Source organism: Cricetulus griseus, chromosome 8, assembly GCF_003668045.3.
Source record: "Cricetulus griseus strain 17A/GY chromosome 8, alternate assembly CriGri-PICRH-1.0, whole genome shotgun sequence".
NCBI lineage: Eukaryota > Metazoa > Chordata > Mammalia > Rodentia > Cricetidae > Cricetulus > Cricetulus griseus.
In genome coordinates, this window is record NC_048601.1 from 82,432,699 (window position 1) to 82,450,204 (window position 17,506).

Sequence of the window (17,506 nt, forward strand, 5' to 3'; positions counted from 1 at the left end):
TAATACTTGCCTTGGTCATGGTGTCTCTACACAGCAACAGAACTGTGAATAAGAGAGAAGGTGAACATCAAAAGTTAATCAAGAACCTATATGAAAATCTCATCACATTAAAATATGCTGATAAACTGCAGGAAGGCCAACATTATAATCCCTGTCAAGTAGCATCTCTTCCTAAAGATCAAGCATGGAAACATATAAGCCTATTGGCTTTCATTACTGTTCAAACAAATACAGTACAATTATATGTTATCTATAAAGACATATAAGATATGTTTAATTTATTTATATTAATACCTAAATATTAAACACTATTTAAATGTATATGTTTTATACAAATAAGTAAGAATTAAATCTATTACCCAAACATAAATTCTTTATATAATATATAATAAATATATTATTAGAAAATGCATGTTATATAATAATGTTATATATTAAAACATACACTTCAAAATTATATAAGATATTCAAATATAGTTACTTCATTGATCCCCACACTCTCCTCTTTCCAAATACTCATATCCTGCTTATTCCTATTCACATTCACAGACTAATTATCATTGCTACATTTATAGACATAAATGCTTATGTAAATATATCAAAAGTACTAGCTGCATCCTTTTCTTGTTCTCTGGGTATATATGATTTCAGGGCTGATCATTTTGTACTGGATAAAAGACTAGCAATCTTATCCCTGAGGTGACAATTATTCCATACTCAGGGCTCTGTATTTGTTTATAGTTCTTTGTATATTAAAATAAGCCTATGGATCCACACCAAACAAGAAAAATCTTGAAGTGTCACTGTGCATTATTAAGCACAACACAGAATGACATAGAAGTAGAGGCAATGTTTCTAATCATGACATTGGGTGGGCTGGACCCTGTGAGATGAACACACACACCCACCCCCACCAAAATTCAAGTTTGCATGACCAAAACTGTTGTAATTTTCCCACTCTTATTTCAGCCTCAGCCAAAATTATGAATGTCTTATAACAACTCACATCAATAGGACACTCTGTTGTATAGCTTTTTATTGTTTAATAAAATTTACTTTATATTATAGTGTGAAAGAAACTGAAACGGTGTGGATTTGGGTGGGTGGAGAGGATCTGGAAGGATCTGGGGTAGGGAAAGCTATAATCAGAATATAATTTTTGAAAATATCAAAGTTGTAATGAAACTTCTTTAATAATTGATGAAATTCTTAGAATTTCCTCATAGCACTGGGCATGCCTACACCAGAAGCAGCAGCACATGTCTAGTGAAGACATTCTATCTCCTGTATGTGTGTACATTAAATGATCTTTTCAGGGAACTCCCGTCCTGGGGTCTGCAGGCAGATTGATTTGGCCTTTGAGGACCAAGAAACCCTGAGTCCTCTGAGATTGCTGGGCTATTCCTACCCCCACTGAGGGCAGAGGTGAACTGGTTCAACCCCTGCCTTGGGCCCAACTTGTACCTGCCCACTCTGTGAACTCCCATCCTGAGGTCTGCTGGAAGATCCACTAAACCCCTGAGGACCAAGCATGCCTGAGTCTGATGACATCTCTGTGCTAGTCCTGCTCCCACCCACCTGGAGAGGAAGTGCCTCAGATGGGCCTACACCCACCCAAAGACCCCACCAGAGTATGGGACTCTCTTGCCCTGATGGGAAGACAACCTTGGACCCATACACACAGGAAAGGAAGAGACACCACCTGTACCCACTGGAAGAAGAGATGGGAAAAGAACAATATAAGAACACATCCAACAACAGGAAAACCAATATGACATCACCAGAGTCTAGGGACTCTACACCAGCAAGACCTGAACATCTCAACACAGATGAAGCAGAAGAGAGAAATCTTAAAAACTACTTCATGCAGATGACAGAGACCTTAAAAGAGGAAATAAGAAAGTCCTTCAGTGAAATGGAAGAAAACACAAACCAAAAGATGCAAGAAATCAAGGAAAGACATGGAAATACAATTAAACAGCTGAAGGAAGCAGTCCAAGACCTGAAAATTGAAATAGAGACAATAAAGAAAACCCAAGATGAGGGAATACTGTAAGTGGAAAAGCTGAGTAAACAATCAGGAACCACAATGCAAGCATAACCAATAGAATATAAGAGATAGAAGACAGAATCTCAGATGCTAAAGATAAACTAGAGGAAATAAATTCATCAAACAAAGAAAATCTTAAGTCCAACAAGTCCTTAACACAAAATATCCAGGAAATATGGGACACCTTGAAAAGACCAAACCTAAGGACAATAGGTAGAAAAGAAGGTGAAGAAACCCAACTCAAAGGTGCAGAAAACATTCAATAACATCATAGAAGAAAACTTTCCCAACCTAAAGAAAAACATGCCAATGAAAGTAGAAGAAGCCTACAGAACACCAAATAGATTGGACAACAAATGAAAGTCCCCTTGTCACATAAATTTTAAAACAGAAAACGTAAAGAATAAAGAAAGTATATTAAGAACAGCAAAGGAAAAAGGTCAAATAACATATAAAGGCAAACCTATCACAATTACACCAGATATCTCCATGGAAACTCTGAAAGCCAGAAGGACCTGGATAGATATTTTAACAACTCTAAGAGAACACAGAATCCAGCACAGATTATTATACCCAGAAAAGCTTTCAATCACTATAAATGGAGAAAACAACATATACTATGACAAAACCAGATTTCAACAATATGTAACCACTAATCCAGCCCCACAGAAAGTACTGGAAGGAAAACTCCAAACTAAGGCAATTAACTACACTCACAAATACATAGGGAATAGATAATCCCACTTTACCAAAACCCCAAAGAAAAAGCAGGGTAAATCCACATACAATACCACTAACAAAAACAAATCAAAAACAAAAATGAATAAGCCCTCAATGGTCCTTAATTTCTCTTAATATTAATAAAATTAAGTCACCAATAAAAAGATAGAGGCTAACAGAATGGATATGAAGACAGAATCCATCCTTCTGCTGCATCCAAGAAACACACCTCAACCTCAAAGACAGACATAACCTCAGAGTAAAGGGTTCAGATACAATAATCCAATCAAATGAACCCACAAAACAAACTGGGGTAGCTATCCTGGTACCTGACAAATTAGACTTCAAACTAAAATCAATCAAAAGAGATGAAGAAGGTCATTTTACACTCATCACAGGAAAAACCCATCAGGAAGAGGTCTCAATTCTAAACATCTATGCCCCAAATACAAAGACACCAACGTTCATAAAAGAAACATTATTAAAACTCAAATAAAAAATAAGACCTCACACAGTTATAGTAGGAGACTTCAACACCACACTATCACCACTGGACAGGACCAATAGACAGAGACTTAACAAAGAGACTAAGGAAATAAAAGAATTTATGTCCCAATTGAGATTAACAGATACCTATAGAATATTCCATTTAAACACAAAAGAATATACCTTCTTTTCAGCATCACATGGAACATTCTGTAAAATCAATCACATACTCAGCAACATAGCAAACCTCAACAGGTACAAAAATATTGGAATAACCCCCTGTGTCTTATCAGACCACCATGCTTTACAGTTAGAATTCAAAAATAAAACAAACTGCATAAAACTTACCAACTCATGGAAACCGAACAATGTGCAATTGTATCACTACTGGATCAACGAAGAAATAAAGAAGGAAATTAAAGACTTCCTAGAATTCAATGAAAATGAAGAGACACCTTACCCAAACACGTGGGACACATTGTTAGCAGTACTAAGAGGAAAGTTCATTGCTCTAAGTGCTCACATGAATATCCTAGAGAATAGTCACAAAAGAATTGACATCACAGCAGAAAGCTCTCAAACAAATGGAAGCAAATTTCCCCTGGATGAGTACATACCAGGAAATAATCAAACTGAGGGCATAAATGAAATGATAAGTTGAAAAATCACTTCCATTAAATGCTTACAGTTGCTGTGGATAATTAGTAAAGTAATAATAATTGAATTATTGTACTTTATTATGTAAACATTAAATATATATATCATTAAAGAATATTAAACATATTTTTTGACTTCAGTGTCTATCTCCTTCTAACAACAAGAAAGAAAGCAATGTACTTGCCTAATAAAACTTTAGCATAAAACAACAATCTTTCAATAATTGTTGTTTCATAGATATATAGATATAGATAGTTGTAGGATTGCCTCTAGTGAAACAACTCTGAAAACATCTGTTATAAATCCTGGTCAGATGTGTACATATGAGAATCCACCATTTGGGGGACACTTTACACTGTGTGTTCCTATAAAATACTTTAGAATTTTTTTCTGAAAAATTCACATAGATAATATAAAATACATGACATGCTTAGGAAATTTATAAATTTCTACCTGCCAAGTTTTAAAATTTACAGTGAGATGATTGAGGCAGCCACTATTTTGGTTCTTAGTAGAATCCACTGCATGATGCACATTGGGTACTTTTTGAAAACACTTTTGCAATATTTGAAATCGATGTATTTAATCAAAGATGAAATCAGTATTAATTATTGATAAAAGGAGTATACACAGAATTTCCAGAGTGACAATATGAATACTTTTAGATTACATGATTGAATAGACCTCAAAAATTGATTTCAATGAGTAGCCAACAATGACATGCTCCATGCTTCTGCTGACTGAGTCAATGCTCCCACTTAGGACATGCATCTGTGAATTGAAACAAAAAAGGAGAAAATTTAAAAATATTACTGTATTTCTTTCATATATTCTCCAAGGATTTTACATTGCTAAGACAAAAAAAGAATCTTTGTGATTTGCTCTAATTTCAGATCAGTTTACAGAAACTGAAATACCTGCTTCATAGACATTCTCAATATTTTTTAAAGGGATTTTGTAGTCCTGTGTCAGCTTCACATATCTTTTCCATGTTTCTTCAGTAATATTTGTTCCCTTTGCTTCATTTCATGGAGGAAAAGTTAGAATACATGTTTGTTATCATCAAACCTAAAAGTCTGAATTCATCAAATTGTTGGTAAATCCCATTACTTTGTTATACCCACCTGAATGAGGATTACATTCAGACAAATCATTCTGATGTCAGGCCAAACATTCTTTCTGTGAATGTATCAATAAATTTCTACCCCCTCATATCTAACACTCTTATTTAGAAATCAAGAATACTAAAAGTATTGTTAAAATTATTATCCTGTACAATTCCAATCAACTTTACACAATACTGATCGTGTTTGAGAACACATGTGTGGACATCTTCCTGCATGAATGCATCACACAATGAAATGTTGGACCAGAGTTATGTTGTAACTAACAAACAGAAAAATACTTTCTCCCATATGAAAATTACCAACCAAATACTCCAGTCAGCCTCTGTGCGAACCCCAAATCATTAACATATTCAGCTTCAAATATGATGGTGGTGTTCGAGAAAAAATGTATCGAAATAAGAAATTTACTTGGATCTGGGAAGAAACAATTTGTGCTTCATTAAAACATGATATAGAATCTCTTATTTACTTATTTATTGAGATTTTAATATAATTACATCATTTTGCCAGTTTCCTTTCTTCCTTATATTTACAGTGTCTGCCCCTCCACAATCTCCTTGAAATTAGTGTCTTTTTCAGATTATCATTGCATGCTTATATAAATTATATATAATATAGATTACATAAAATATTACTGCATAAAATAAATACAATTTATAATTTTTCATAAATATAATTTTTTGAGTCCATATAATGCTACTCATTTGTATCTGGTGGTTATTTTTAATTATATTATTTCTAAAAAACATCAAAAATTCTTTCATAATAATCGCAGGTTTGCTAGGACAATAAAAACTATAAGAAATTTTGCATCAAATTATTGACAGGGAAAATTCCATTATCTTGTAACACAAAATACCAAAGTCATGTATATGACTGTACATGATCAACTTTAGAATCACTTGTAATTATTTATTAGTTTGTTTGTTAATTTTTTTTACTACGTAATTACTCATATGTGCATTTTATTTCCTCATGGTTGTGGAAAACAGATAATGGAGACTTTACTTACGTCTGATTAACCCCCCCTGTAGCTGTGGCTCATAGTAGATTTTTGGGAAATGACGAGGGACATCACGCAACACCCAGATCCCAACGATTTTCTCAGCCCCAACCTTTTCTTTGTGTTTTACAAAGAAATCTCTCCCTGTAATGTAAGGTACAACAGAATACTTCTCACCTGAAGATACTCCATATAAAGATGGGATTAGTTACAGAAAATGTAAATAACACCACCAATCCTTGTCCAGAGACACTCACATGTCCGTAAGTAGCAAATTTGTGGTGGTCTCTCGGCCCAAACTGTGTGTAGTTGGCACTTCCTATTTTTCCTAAACAGAATACAATAAATAATAACCACTAATTATTTAATATTCATTATCCCACATGTTTCTGCCTCAATAAGTCTATTCTTGCTGAAAGGAAGACATATTCATTGTCATGTTTACAGTTTCTTTTGCTATGCCATGGTTTGTAAATTTTTTCATTAATAGTATTTTTGATATGTTATTTCCTACACAAATTGGGATGTGTGGATAGGAATGTGGCTCAAATATAAAACTGCTTGTTTTCCCAGTCACATAAGTGATGCCAGTGACCATGTTAATTCCATAGTAAGTGTATAATTTTCAGGATGATTTTCAAGAGAAGGAACATTTTTCACAGTGAGGTTGTACATACTACTTTACTGTTACTATCTCATATTTTCCTTTACTTATATTTACATTTATTAATACTTTACTTTCTGCAAGCATTGGTTTTTTCCACAACGTAGTTTTTAATCCCTGAGTTCAGTGTTTTAACTATTTTAATAGACTAAATATTAAAACATCAAGATATTAATGCTAAAACCCAATATTTTTGATGCAGTGACTCTCAACTCCAGCTTTATTTGAATTATTATAAGATCCCCATAATCTCATTTCAGAAATATATGCTGAATGCTTTGAATCCCATTTTAACAAACCATTAATTCTACTTGAATAAAAGGTTCTTACCTAACATAGAATGTCATGCTCATGAGTGTGTAATTCTCAAAATACTTCACTTCACGCATCAAAATCCTCACTTGACTATTTTCTTGTGTCAAGATCACATGTTTGGCTGCTAGGTAGATGGTATAAAAACTCCCTGAAAACTAAGTATCAACTGATATTAGATTCATCACTCAGAGGATCTGGGATAGAGTCTGGGCATCCATATGTTGGCACACAACCTCTTTTGATTTTATTGTTCATAATATCAAATGGCCTTTGTGAGTGCTGCATAAGTATAATGCAACATGCAGCCCAAGTACCCACACACATACAATGATAAAAAAATTAATAAAAATTCTAAGAAAAAACAATGGTTAGGAAAACTAAGTAAATTATACTATTTCAACTAAAGAAGTAGACAGCATTTTATAGCATACATAGTGTGATAAGAGCATTATTGTGTATTTCTATTTATACCTTAAAATACCAAAATGTTATTTGAAACATATATATGTATATACATATAAACTTAATTAATAAAGGATAATAGATTTTTATCATACAGAATAAGATGGAGAAAATGTAAAATACAGATCAGAGCTTCCTATTATAAAGCATCTTCAATGCATATAAATAATGCAAAAATATAATAAAATCTACCTACAAATGCATGCAATGCATATATGAATGATAAAATGTCTGTATGTCAAGGCATTTGGCTTTATTTTCCAAGGAGAAACCACTGTAATCTGAGGAAATATGAGGTAAAACTGTCCTGCTAGTTGGTTTTGCTCTGATTACTATACCCTTGCTGCATTTTTATGAACCTGCAGTTGTCATGGACAATTACACACACACACACACACACACACACACACACACACACACACACACACACACACGCAAACTTCAAAAATAACCAAGTCTTTTTATTGGATATGTAACTGGATTATAATTCATGTCAGTGATATCCCACACATTGAACATAGTAGGATGACTTTCAAACATAAAGAGACCGAAGCATCAAATGCATAATATACAATGTATTTGTCATGCAAGTATTAGATTGATTAAGTTTTTCTATGGTGTTTATCAAAATTCATCTCTGACTTATTTTAAGACAGTGAAATACTGTATGAAATTATGGATGAGGTTTTAGCTATGAAAATATTATTAATTGTGGTAAAGTATATATGGTATGTAAAAAATGGTATTATAAAAGGTGATTTTCTAACCTTTACCCAAGAAAGGAGGCAATATAGGAAGCACAAATGAAGTAATTGTATCCTTAAAACAAGAAGTTAGGCAATAAAGGAAATGCAAATGAAGTAATTAAAATCTCGAAACTAACACAAATAATTTTTAAGACATGGAGGTGCACAAATTCATAGAATCACATTGATCATCAGTTGTAAAATTTGGAAATTCACCACAGCACCCTTTGCCAGTGTATAACCCCCTGAAAGCCCATCCTTGTACCAGTAAAGGCTCCTTCATGGAAGACACCAAACAGACAAGAACAGCAAGCAGAATAACCTTCATCTTCTAGAAGTTTCTCTTTCATCTGGGGCTGAAAAATCAGTTTTTCATCTGCCAGTGAAATGATGAACTGAAAGAGAAACACAAAGGATTTCAGATTCAATAATGTGTGATGAGCCTGCTTTCACTGAGCCTTTTATTTAGTTCTTTGTTTGTTTTTAATTTTCAGAACAGTCCCATAGTCATTATTTATATGTGTGTAGCATTGCTTTATTGAAGGCTATGTTATAAGAATTCAGTGGAGCATAACATTACTGAATATGCCAGAAACACTGTGTTACAATGAATTCTATTACCATGATCATGACAAGCTAGATGGGTGACATTATATGCATGAATGAGCATAGTCAGAATGAGATATCTCAGAACAGAAATATTGACTGATTGTATTTCCATGAGTATGCAATCTGGTTTTTCTCTAATCATCTTTCAAATAAATATTTTAAACATATTTCTGACCAACAGCAATTCTTTGAATATTATATTAATAGTAAAATATGCAATAACTTTGTAGTGGTTAAATAGTAAAAATGTCTATGTAGAGTTTCCAGTTCAACTCTATGAAGTTTAAATGTAAAAATTCTTTTTTAACGGAAAATCAGATGCATATTTGTGTGAGATGTATTCTCATGTGTCACTGGCTTACATGAAAGTAGTGACTTTGAACAGAATTTCTTCATGTTTCTACACTCTCCGATAATACCTGGCAAATGCTGAGACCACAGAATGTCCCAACATATCTAGGATAGATTTTGTAACATCTTTATAATTGAATAGAGAAAAATATAAATAAATACAATAACAAAGTGGCCATATACTAAAACTTGAAGTATTTTTATCTATTTTTTCACCATTGAGCTTTTCAAACACAACCACCTTTTTTCTTATTTAATGTAATATGCAGAAAGCAGTGTTTTTCTTTGATATAGAACACACAGTAGACCACAAAGATACTTGAAATGTGTTGCCCCTTCAGAAAGTATATGCCCAAATGCAGGCAAAAAAAAAAAAATCTAGATGCCTCTCAATTTAAGAATAGATAAAGAAAATGTGGTGAATTTACACAATGGAGTACTACTCAGCAGAAAGGAACAATGGAATCTTGAAATGCACTGGCAAATGGATGGAATTTGAAGAACAATCCTGAGCAATATGACCCAGTCACAAAAAGACGGACATAGTATGAACTCACTCAAATATGGATTTTAGACAACCAAAAGATTACTAGCCTAAAAGCTACACCTCCAGAGAAGCTAGGAAACAAGGAGGACCCTAAGAAAAACATACATGAAGAAAGGGACAAGATCTCATGACCTAATTGGGAGAATTGTGGGAGGGGAGCTGGAGCTAGAAGAAACAGAAGGAGAGAAAAGGAGGGGAGAGGAGGACATGAGAAAGCAGGAAGACTGAGTTGGGTGAAGATTAGAGGAGAGCAAGATAAGAGATACCATAATAGAGGGAGTCATTATTGGTTTAAAGAGAAATCAGGCACTAGGGAAATGTCCAGAGATCTAGAAGGATGACACCAACTAATAATCTAAGGAATAGTGGAGAGACTACCTTAAAAGACCTTCTCCAATACTGAGATTGATGACTACCTTATATGTCATCCTAGAGCCTTCATCTAGTAGCTGATATAAACAGAAGCAGACACCCACAGCTAAACATTGAACCGAACTCCGGGAATCCAGTTACAGACAGGGAGGAGTGATGAGCAAAGGGGTCAAGACCAGGCTGGTGAAACCCACATAAACAGCTGAACTGAACAATGGGGATCTCTTGGACCCCAGACTGATAGCTGGGAAACCAGCATAGGACTGTTCCAGACTGCCTGAACTTGGGTGTCAGTGAGAAGGACTGGTCAATCTATGGAGCCTCTGATAGTAGATCAGTATTCATCCTTAGCATAGGAATGGACTTTGGGAGCCCATTCCACATAGAGGGATACTCTCTCAGCCTAGACACACAGGGCAGGAATTAGGCCCTGCTCCAAATGATATCACAGACTTGAAGATCTCTCAGGGAAGGACTCAGCCTCCCCGGGGACCAGAAAGCAGATGGGTTAGGGGGATAATGCAGGAGAGGGGAGCAAGGTAGATAGAGGGAACTGGGTTGACATATAAAACAAGCTTGTTTCTAATTTCAATAAAAGTAATAGAAAAAAAAGAATGAGTTGGAATGCTCTACTATACAGTTCTCTCTGATATTATAAGAAAATTGAAATGAAACTAGGCAGTAATACCACAGACACATTGATACTGCATTAATGGTAAGCTTTTTAATCCATGGACTATGCATAAAAATTTCAAATAGGTGATAAAATTTCTAATGTGTTTTGATGAATATCTCTGAGTGAATAGAGGGATCAATAGTGAATATATTCTCATAAAAAAAGTCACATTAGAGTTCTAAATCTGAAGACGGGATGAATACTATAATTTATGTTTACATATTGTTTCCTATGTTAATTGAATGAACTCTTCTGTTCCAGAATTGAGTTTAGAGCTTCTGTTTTTAGACCAGCAATTTAGACATGTAGGGAAACAGATGCATATCTGATTTACTTACGGCAATGATGAATTGCATCAAAATTATGAGGTGTCTGTCTTTATAGCATAGATACATAATTCAATACAGTATCCCAAAACATTAATCATATTTTCTTTTCAATTTCAACAGATTAATTGTACTGTTAATAAAAATCATTTTGGTAAACTAATTTCAAACTCCAAGTTAATGATATATATGATCCTAAGCCATAACCTATTCTCTTCATCTGTATTTCCTTTTTAATTTTTCAAATGGTTGGATTGACTTAAAAATATACCTTCAACCCAACTTCTGCCTGTCCACTCTAAGAACTCTGGGCTACTCCCACCCCCACTCAGGGTAGAGGTGAGCTGATTCAGACCCAGCCTTGGGCCCAACTTCTGTCTACCCACTCTGGGAACAACCATCCTGGGGTCTACAGGCAGGATGACTTGGTCCCAAGGACCAAGCATGCTTGAGTCTGCTGACATCTCTTTGCTAGTCCTGCTTCCACTCACCTGGAGACAAAGTGCATCAGACCTGCCTGCACCCACCTTGAGACCCATCAGAGTATTGGACACTCTTGTACCCACCGGCAAAGAATGATGGACCAGGAAAGTAAGAGATACCACCTGCACCCACTGGAAGTAAAGATGGAAAGATGACAATATAGGAACACATCCAGCAACAGCAAAACCAAAATGATGCCAACAGAGCCTAGAGACTGAACATTCCAATACAGAAGAAGCAGAAGAGAGCAACCTTAAAAACAATTTCATGCAGATGATAGAGACAATAAGAGAAGAAATGAGAAAATCCTTTAGAGAAATGGAAGAAAAGACAAACCAAAAGATGTAAGAAATCCACAAATCTTTTAAGGAACCCCATGAAAATACAATGAAAAACTGAAGGAAACAATTCACACAGTTCAATACATGAAAACTGAAATTGAAACAATAAAGAAAACATAAACTGAGGGAATGCTGGAAGTGGAAAATGCCTGAAAAGCTGACTGAACAATCAGGAACCACAGATGCAAGCATAACCAATAGAATACAAAAGATGGGAGACAGAATCTCAGACAATGAAGATAAACTAAAAGAAATAGTTTCATCAAGCAAAGAAAATCTTAAGTGCAACAAATCCTTAACACAAAATATCCAGGAAATACGGGACACAGTGAAAAGAGCAAACTTAAAGATAATAAGTATAAAAGAAGGTAAAGAAACCCAACTCAAATGTGCAGAAAACATATTCAACAAAATCATAGAAGAAAACTTTCCCAACATAAAGAAAGACATGCCAATGAAAGTAGATGAAGCCTATAGAACACCAAGTAGAGTGGACAACAAATGAAAATCCCCTAGTCACATAAATATTAAAACACCAACATACAGAATAAAAAAAGAGTATTAAGAGCAGCAAAGGAAAAAAAGTCAAGTAACATATAAAGGCAAACCTATCAGAAATATACCAGACATTTCCATGGAAACTCTGGAAGCCAGAAGGACATGGATAGATAGTCTAATAACTCTAATAGAAAACAGATAACAGCACAGACTACTATACCCAGCAAAGCTTTCAATCACTATAAATGGAGAAAACAAGATATACCATGACAAAACCAGATTTCAACAATATGTAACCACTAGTCAAGCCCCACAGAAAATACTGAAAGGAATAATCCAACCTAAGGAAATTAACTACACTCACAAAAACATAGGCAATAGATAATCCCACTTTACCAAACCCAAAAGAAAAAGCAGGGTAAAGCCATATGCAATACCACTACCAAAAATGAATAAAAAACAAACAAGAATAAGCACTCAATGTTCATTAAATTCCCTCAATATTAATAAACTTAACTCACCAATTAAAAGATAGAGGCTAACAGAATGGATATGAAGACAGAATATGCATCCAAGAAACACACCTCAACTTCAAAGACAGACATAACCTCAGAGTAAAGGGTTCAGATACAATATTCCAATCAAATGGACCCACGAAACAAACTGGGGTAGCTATCCTGGTACCTGACAAATTAGACTTCAAACTAAAATCAATCAAAAGAGATGAAGAAGGTCATTTTACACTCATCATAGGAAAATGCATCAGGAAGAGGTCTCAATTCTAAACATTTATGCCCCAAATACAAAGACACCAACGTTCATAAAAGAAACATTATTAAAACTCAAATAAAAAATAAGACCTCACACAGTTATAGTGGAGACTTCAACACCCCATTATCACCACTGGGCAGGACCAATAGACAGAGACTTAACAAAGAGACTAAGGAACTAACAGAAGTTATGACCCAATTGAGATTAACTGATACCTATAGAACATTCCATTTAAACACAAAAGAATATACCTTCTTTTCAGCATCACATGGAACATTCTGTAAAAATCAATCACATACTCAGCAACATAGCAAACCTCAACAGGTACAAAAATATTGGAATAACCCCCTGTGTCTTGTCAGACCACCATGCTTTACAGTTAGAATTTAAAAATAACACAAACTGCATAAAACTTACCAACTCATGGAAACTGAAAAAATATGCAATTGCATCACTACTGGATCAAAGAAGAAATAAAGAAGGAAATTAAAGACTTCCTAGAATTCAATGAAAATGAAGAGACACCATACCCAAACACATGGGACACATTGTTAGCAGTACTAAGAGGAAAGTTCATAGTTCTAAGTGCTTACATGAAGAAATTAGAGAATAGTTACACCAGAATTGACATCACAGCAGAAAGCTGTAGAACAAATGGAAGCAAATCCCCCCCCCACCGAGGAGTAAATTCCAGGAAATTATCAAATTGATGGCAGGAATCAATGAAGTTGAAACAAGGAAAACAATTTAAAGAATCAATATAACAAAGAGTTGGTTCTTCAAGAAAATCAGCAAAATAGACAAACTTTTATCCAAACTAACCAAAACGCAGAGAGAGATCATACAAATTAAAAAAATCAGAAATGAAAAGGGGGACATAAAAACGGACACTGAGGAAATCCAGAGAATCTTTAGGTCATACTTTGAAAACCTCTACTCCACAAAATTGGAAAATTTAAATGAATTGGACAATGTTCTGGACAGGTTATCACCTAACCAAATTAAATCAAGAACAGATAAGAAACTTAAACAGAACTATATTCCTAAAGGAAATGGAAGCAATCATCAAAATCTCCCAACCAAAAACAGCCCACGATCACATGGCTTCAGTGCAGGATTCTACCAGAAATTCAAAGAAGATCTCATACCAATACTCCTCAAATTGTTCCGTACAACAGAAGCAGAATGTGCATTGCCAAACTCTTTTTTACTAGGCTAAAATTACCTTGGTACTCAAGCCACACAAAGACACAACTAAGAAAGAGAACTATAGACCAATATCCCTCATTAATATCGATGCAAAAATGCTCAATAAAATACTGGCAAACCAAAGAACAGAAGAAAGCAAGATAAGAGATAATACAATAGAAGAATGCATTATAGGTTTAAAGAAAAATCAGGCACTAGGGAAATGTCTGGAGATCTACAAAGATGACACCAACTAACAATCTAATCACTAATCCAGCCCTACAGAAAATACAGGAAGTAAAACTCCAACCTAATGAAGTTAACTACACTCACAAAAACATGGGGAAAAATAATCCTGCTTTACCAAAAGCCAAAAGAATAAGTGGGGTAAATCCATACACATTACGACCACCAACAACAAATCAAAAACAAAGAAAAGTTAAAACACAATGGTCCTTAATTACCCTCAATATTAATGGTCTTAACTTGCCTATAAAAAGACACAGTGCTAACAGAATTGATATGAAGACAAAATCCATCCTTCTGCTGTATACAAGAAAGACACCCTAATTTTACAGACAGACATTACTTCAAATTAAATGCTTGAAATAAGATTTTCCAATCAAATGGACCCAAGAAACAAGCTGATGTAACTATCCTAGTATCAAAGAAATTAGACTTCAAACTAAAATCAATCAAAAGAGATGAAGAAGGTCATTTCATATTCATCACAGGAAAAATCCACCAAGAAGAAGTCTCAATTCTGAATATCTGTGCCACAAATCCAAAGCACCCATGTTCATAAAAGAAATATTACTAAAACAAAAATCACTCATAGGACCACAAACAGATGTAATGGAAGACTTCAACACCCTACTCTCAACATTAGACAGGAACACCAGAAAGAAACTTAACAAAGAGACAAAGGATCTAACAGAAGATAAGCCCAATTGGGATTAACAGACATCTATAGAATATCCCAACAGAACACAAAAGAATATAATTTCTATTCAACACCAAATAGAGCCTTCTCCAAAATTGGCCACATACTCTGCAACATAGCACACCTCAACAGGTACAAAAAAATTGTAATAACCCCCTGTGTCTTATCAGACTACCAACTGTTAAAGTGAGAATTTAACAACAACACAAATTGTAGACCCTATAAACTCATGGTAATTTATCATGGGTGATTGCACCATTTATGGGTCAAGGAAAAAATTAAGTAAGAAATTAAAGACTTCCTAGAAATCAATGAAAATGAAGATACAACATACCTAAACTTATGGGACACTTCAAAAGCAGTACTAAGAAGAAAGTTCACAGGACTAAGTGCTTACATGAAGAAACTGGAGAATAATCACACTAGACAATTAACAGGACAATTTTAAGCTCTAGATCAAACAGAAGCAAACTCAACCTGGAGGAGTATATGCCAGGAAATAATCAAACTGAAGGCAGAAATCAACAAAGTCAAAACAAAGCAATATAAAGAATCAATGTAGCAAAGAGTTGGTTGTCTCAATAATCAACAAGATCGGCAAACCTTTATGGAAACTAACCAAAAGGTAGAGAGAGAACATGCAAATTAACAAAATAAGAAATGAAAAGCAGGACATAACAACAGAAACTCAGGAAATTCAGAGAATTTTTGGTCATACTTTGAAAATATATACTCCACAAAATTTGAAAATTTAAAGGAAATGTTCAATTTACTGGAGATATATCACTTATCAAAATTGTATCTTGTGAACAGATAGACAACTTAGACATATAACCAGTAATGAAATAGAAGTAATCATCAAAAGTCTCCCAACCAAAAACAAAAAAAAAGTTTCAGTGCAGAATTCTTCCAGAAATTCAAAAAATTACTCAAATGGTTCTGCACAATAAAAGGAGAAGGTTCATAACAAAAGTCTTTTTAAGAAGATACAATTACCTTGGTACCGAAGCCACACAAAGATACAGCTAAGAAAAAGAACTACAGACCAATATCCCTCATGAACATTGATGCAAAAATATTCTATAAATTACTGGAAAATCATTTCTAAGAACACATCAGAAAAATCACCCACCATGATCAAGTAGGCTTCATCCCAGGGAAGCAGGGTTGGTTCAACATAGCCAAATCTATCAATGTAATCCACCATTTAAACAAACTGAAAAAGAAAAACCACATGATCATCTCACTAGATGCTGAAAAAAGCCTTTGATAAAATCCAACACACTTCATGATATAGGTCCTGGAGAGATCAGGGATAACAGAAACAGAACTGATAGAGTAAAAAAAAAAAGCCAACATCAAACTAAATGGAGAGAAACTCAATGTGATTCCTCTAAAATCAGGAACAAGACAAAGCTGTCCACTATCTCCATCTCTTCAATATTGAATTAGAAGTTTTAGCTAGTGCAATAAGAAAACACAAGGAGATCACAAGGATACAAATTGGAAAGGAAGAAGTCAAACTTTCACTATTTGCAGATGTTATGATAATCTACATAAGTGACCCTAAAATCTTTACCAACGAATTCCTACAACTGTTAAACATCTTCAGAAATTGGCAGGATACAAGATAAACTCAAAAAAATCAGTAGCCCTACTATATACAGACAATAAATGGGCTGAGAAAGATATCAGAGAAACATCACCCTTTACAATAGCCACAAAAAAACATAAAATATCTTGGGGTAATGCTAACCAAACAAATGAAAGACCTGTATAGCAAGAACATTGAGTCTTTAAAGAAAGAAATTAAAGAAGATATCAAAAATGGAAAGATATCCCATGCTCTTAAATAGGTAAGATCAACATAGTAAAAATGGCAATCTTACCAAAAGCAATCTGCATATTCAATGAAATCTCCATCAAAATACTGGCACAATTCTTCACAGACCTTGAAAGAACAATACTCAAGTTTATATGGAGAAAAACAAGACCCAGAATAGCCAAAACAACCCTGTACAATAAAGGAACTTGTGGAAATATCTCCGTCCTGAATTCAAACTGTATTATAGAGATATAGTCCTGAAAACAGCTTGGTATTGGCACAAAAATGGATAGGTAGAACAATGGAATTGAATTGAAAACTGTGATATTAATTTACACACCTATGA

At 34.3% G+C, this 17,506-nt stretch overlaps 1 long non-coding RNA gene across 17 annotated transcripts; it reads right to left on the reverse strand.

Moving 5' to 3' along the window:
* Positions 1–9: 9 nt before the first annotated feature.
* LOC113837161 lies at positions 10–17,285 on the reverse strand. 17 transcript variants are annotated; one of them, XR_004771122.1, is made up of 7 exons: positions 16,468–16,530; positions 8,496–8,625; positions 6,301–6,371; positions 4,831–6,187; positions 4,598–4,684; positions 3,605–3,643; positions 10–42 (listed from the first exon to the last, which is right to left on the reverse strand). It is a non-coding gene; the product is annotated as an uncharacterized LOC113837161 (long non-coding RNA). The 17 variants fall into 17 exon arrangements; XR_004771121.1 differs by having other exon boundaries at positions 4,598–6,187; XR_004771119.1 differs by having other exon boundaries at positions 3,605–3,683; positions 4,598–6,187.
* Positions 17,286–17,506: the final 221 nt, after the last annotated feature.